The following is a 5986-nucleotide window of genomic DNA, read 5'->3' on the forward strand; positions in this document are numbered from 1 at the left end:
TTAAAAACTCATTCTAATTAAATGAAAATAAAATTCTTATTTTAATTAAAAATCAGATCGCATCTTTAGCAAAATAGCCTTCTAAAACCAACTTGAATATAGCAATAATAATAACAAAAAATATAAATTCGAAAGCGTCACTTAAAAATATAGAAACATTGAAATCGACATGAGTGAAACCAAGTAGACAAAATTACCAAATCAACATCATTGGCCCCCTTACTCTATTCATCCCCTATCAGCTTCCATCACGTTGTTTAGAGGGGATGAGATCTAATGTTACTTATCAACAAGAAGAGTTGTAGCTCATGAAACAACAATAGTCTTTTTTGCAAAACTTGGATGATTTTTGTCCAACACTCAGTAAATCTTCAATATGGTCATCATTAGTTGGGTTTTTTTATAAAAATAATATAAAAAATTAATTAATTACGAAAATAGGTTGAGAGTTAAATTATTTACGGAAATGAGTTGTTTGTCACAGTACCTGCTAGTGCCGCCTAACACATCCACTGCACCATCCTTTTCAGCCAATCATCACATAATCATCTATTTTTTTAAAAGAATTTTTATTAGTGTTGACAGTGTCAGGCATCACCCGTATGTATTATTCAAAATATTCATGAAAAATATGAGTATATCGATGGAAAGAAATCTTAATGGTGTCGTCAGTTTGTCAAGTGGCACTGGTGATATTTTAAAAGAATCCGATGTAAAAAAAAAAGGCTAAGAAGAAAAAAATAGCTTTTTTTAATTGGCGTCGTCGATGTGTCAGACGGCACCGGTGGTATTTTTTAGAAAAAGCCTTGAAAGAGAAAAAAAAAAGCTAAAAAAATAAAGGGGGAAGCCTGTGACTAGCCCCTTTATTTTTTCCTTTTCTTTCCCCTTATAAATAAGCCATTGCCCGCCCTCCCCTTTCCCTCAATTCAAAATTGAAACTGAAAAAAATATTGTTGTTTTTTTATTAGTCGTTGGTGTTTTAAAGGAAAATTGGTTTGTGTTGGTGTTTCATAGAGAAAATTGATAGTTTTAATATATGTTTTTATTGTTTATTATAATAATTTTATATTATATTAATGTTTAGGATTATATTTTCATTTGTAAATAATATATATGTGTTTAAGATGTAATGTTAGATTAAGATAATATTAATGTATGTATTTTTTAGTTTATAATAATTTTAGATTTAATATTTAAGATTATAAAATAATATAAAAATTAAATAATTATAAAATTGGGATGGAGGAAAAATTAATTATGGGTTCAAGTAAAGTGTTCGTAACTACAGCACTCTACTATTAGTTGTTTGGACGTTCGCCTGATGCTAGTGAAGCTAGGCTTACTAGTTTGAAATTTTCCTAGTTAAAGCAAAATTTCGAAGCCTTATCAAGTAATGCCACCGAGTGAGAGAAGATGTGCACTGCTCGGGCATATATACTATAGCTAATAGGGGGTACTTATGTCTGATGCAAATAATAATAAAATACACATGATGTACTTGCCTCTTTTAGCTGATTTGCAAGTTGCTCATTTATACAGTTGGGGCTCAGTAGTATTAGCAATGTTGTATCATGAGCTTTATCAGGAGACAAAGCACGGTACACAAAATATAGGTAGATGTTTGATATTGCTACAGTCCTGGGCATTGTATAGGATGTCATTTCTGGCATTAGTGAGCCACCAACCACATATGTTCGCACTTGTAAATAAGTAAAAAAAATTAAAACTTTGATCAAGAATTATTTTTTTTATAAAAATCTTGCTTTATTTTCAAATGGTTTACTTGTCCGGGTATCCGGAAGTTCGAAACCTTGGCACGTACTCCTGCATCACGACTAACCACCCTTGGAGTTTATTGTATGATGCCTCCCAATCTTCGTACAACTGCTCCATCATCATCTGTTTAGGCCAACATGATTTTCTGTATGACTCTCGATACTAGAACTGGGCTTGCATGTCGGTAATCAAGACCAATACAGGAACGGTGGGAATGTCTTTCACCAGTGGCATTGTAACACCCTCAACCCGATCCAATTAACCGGATCCGAATCTTGGGTATTACTACGCAAACACAGACACAAGCTTAATCTACTTATACAATTTATAGATAATTACAACTTAATTATAAAATTTCAAACTAAAATACATAAGTATATACAGTGGGTAAATACAACTACAACACATGATAATTAAATTACAATGATATCTAAATTGAAATCCTAATCAATTGCAAATACCCCAAAAGTACGGATTTCTAAGGAACATTTCAATCTTTGGACACGCCGCCAAACTCGCTCAATATGCATAATAACCTGATACGCCATTTCTCTGATGTAGTCCCAACATTGTCCCTCTTAATGCAGACTTATACCAATTTACCTATAACATATCACACACAGATAAGTTCATAATAACCTAGTGAGAGTTACAACATTTACTTACGTTTTAATTTCATATTGTAGTTGATGAGCCAAAATGATGATCTTATTGTTTGTGTCCTTTGACATGTCTTTGACAAATACTCTTCTCAAATTCCATCCTTCATACACTATAAATATCGTACCTCTTTCAAATGTAACGATTTAAAGTCCTTATTCAGTATACATTTCCAATATTAACCCATTACTTCTCTCTATCTTCTCAATACTTTATTTCCAAATGAGTCTTAGTCTTTTGTGATACTTCACCATATAATCCATAAGTACATTATCCCTACTAGTTTCACAGATTACATTTTAGAGCCATGCTGACTACGCCAATTACTTAGTATAGAGCTTACCATAAAAAATGTCCTTCAAAGTTCTTCACTGAGAGCCTTGTTAGGGCTTGCCACAGGGGTAGCCCATTCGGAGTATGCCACAAAGGCTACCCTTGCAGGATTTGACACAGAAGCTATTCTTTCATAATTCGCCACAAAGGCTATTCTTTCATAATATGCCACAAAGGTTATTCCTTCATAGTTCGCCACAAAGGTTGTTCTTTCATAATACGCCACAAAGGCTATTCTTTCATAGTTCACCACAAAGGTTATTCTTTCGTAATACGCCACAAAGGTTTTTCTTTTAAACTTCACCACAAAGGTTATTCTTTTGTAATACAACTCAAGGGCTATTCTTTTCTAGCGTGTTTACGATATGGATTTGTTTAAACTCACATTGCGTGAGGTTTGCCCATCATCATCCTAGGACACTTAGAGAACCCCGTTGGGTAATCATCATTCATAATTCCTTTTCAGAGGGTGTGCCATACATGTAAGGTTACCAATCCAGGCTAAACCTTTAAAACAATAATATATTACTAGTCCATGCTAAATATATGTTATATGTTATCTTCGAGTCTACAAGAAATGCTAGAGCTCGATTTCAAAACATATTTACGTGCAAACACTTTATATATCGAAACAAACTAAGACCAATTTTCTTAATCCACAATAAGAAACCAATATAACACACATCTCATAACATACATTTCAAACATTCAATTACAATCATGCTTTACCTTACATTACTCATGCATCATTCAAATACATGCTTAAATTCATTGGACTCTGTATCAGCTTTTCATATTATTCTCAGAAATATTCACTCAATCATAGATATCCTTAAGGAATCACTTACCTTACTTACTATACATTTCATGATCTTGGCATCACATTTTTATTCTACAGATATAAAGGTATGAACAATACCATGTAAGAGTCAATTTAGAGATTCACAGGACATCCACGAATAGCGGCTTAAACTCCAGATTCAACAGCCAATATGAAACTGCAAAGACCACTACTTATAAAACATAAGGACACCATTAAAACTCATTCGTATAACTTTTACCATCATCTCAAACCCAAATGACCCCATGTAAAGCTTTACTTCTTCGTCTTACTATTCATGCACTCTTACAGACTTAGTCTTTCATAACATAACATATAGAGTCATAAAACTTACCCAAACACGAATCATCTTTTCATAACAATTCAGAATCGCAACTTCCATCTTAAGGAAGGAAGAAATGCTTACAGTTCCTTAAGAATCAAATAGTAGCACTTTTTGAAAAATGGAGAAGATAACTTCACCCTATTGAAATTTGACACGTGTCACCTTCTTTCAGAATTGTCCTTATAATGTCCTACAGCCTCTGAGAAGGACATAAGTGAAGGTCTAATATTTTAGTTACTCCATTACTCAATCCAGTTAACTTCTAACTAAATCATCTTGTATCTTATCTTGAAAACTTACAACATGACCAGCACAGTAACTTAAACATACTTGGCAGACATGACCCTTTGCGTTAATCTAACTTACAAATTTCTCTTACCTAAATTTTCTCCTTATGACTCCATTTTCTTAGATAAATCATTACTTAATATCCTAACTTCGATTATGCGCCCAAATCTATACACCATAAGAAACAATTGTAGGATAGAACCACGTCACACAAATTTCCTTTAGGCTACGCGCCAAAACTTAGAACCTGCCAAATTCGGGTGATACAAACCTAATGCAGTTACAGATTGTTTTCGCATCAAGTTTCTGATGGTCTTACATCATCTGTGCAGCAAGCATGTATGAGCCCAACAAATTTTTAGATCTTTCACAGTTACGACCTCTGGATAAATGCAACTTATACCCGTCAGTTGCACCCTTCTGCAAACCTTTAACACTCCCCAACATATAATTTCAAATTAGATACAGTGACTTCATAGTCCAACGATACCCTCATGTTATACTATTTGATGGAAAATACACAATCCTCCTTGTTTGTGAATTGTTGGCGTGCGAACAACTCTTTCGATTCGAAATCTACTGCCAATCGATGAGAAGGTATTATATCTAGGTACTTAGGGAACTCGGATGCATACGCCATATCGGGATCTAAGCTCAACATGTGGGCCCTAGAGTCATTGCATATGAAAATTCCACGAGTCGGGTTTTTGACCGAAGGGTCGTATACATTTTCAATATTGTCCACTCCTTCATTTTCGATATCATCTAGGACCTCATCCAGATCGGGATCACTAAAATCTTCACCCTCATGATCAGAATGACCATCATTGTTAGGTCCTTTTTCACCATCTACATTGGTTTCAATCACCACTAGATGTATTTGTAAATAGGGACCCGAATTAATGTTGTTATACGCAGTCAAAATACGGTGTAGAATTTTGGCCCTTGTCGATGTCGCTCCATAACCACATTGCTCTGCCCATCCAACATTCAAATCAAATTCAAATCCATGTACAGACGATCGCCTATCGATAGTCGCTCTCAAAACCTCCGTACACGGGTCTTAAACTCCATATGTTGACTTAATGGACTAACATTTTCAACTGGCTCCATATCCGCTAACTCAGCAAACAACTCAATTGATTCAGCATTCACATTCCTAATTGAGCAAAAAAGTGCAATTATAGTCTCCACGTCTTCATCATCTACAAGTTTCATTTTCGTAAATTTGTACGGATTTGACAAAACTAGAAATTTGTAGAATAGTCTGGACATCCTCTTTCTATAATGTCGAGCAATTTTCGCACTAATCTTTTCTTTCATATCATCAAATTTTACATTCTTATTAAACTTTCATTCCTATTTGCTGACAATATTCAAATGTACAACCAACTATTATTTGTAAAATTACCCCCTCGAAATGAACGTATACAAAGAATTGGTTATTTATTTTCGATACTAAATCTTTAAAATAAATTAAAAATAAAAAGTTACTTTTATTTTAAAAAAATATTGGCTCTTATTAAAAATATAATTACGTATAAATAATTACAAACTAACCTTATAAACTCGAACTTGATTTTTGAAATCTAAAACACAAATTTTGTTTCTTCTTTGTTCCTGTTCCTCCCATTCTACTAACACAAATCTTTCTTCTTCTTCTTCTTCTTTTTCTTAACTTTAGCAAAAATTAAAAGCTTCAACATAAACCCAAAACTTCAATAGAAACCAAAAACTTCAACAGAAACAAATTTTTGGCCAAT

Source organism: Gossypium arboreum, chromosome 3, assembly GCF_025698485.1.
Source record: "Gossypium arboreum isolate Shixiya-1 chromosome 3, ASM2569848v2, whole genome shotgun sequence".
Taxonomy (NCBI): Eukaryota; Viridiplantae; Streptophyta; class Magnoliopsida; order Malvales; family Malvaceae; genus Gossypium; species Gossypium arboreum.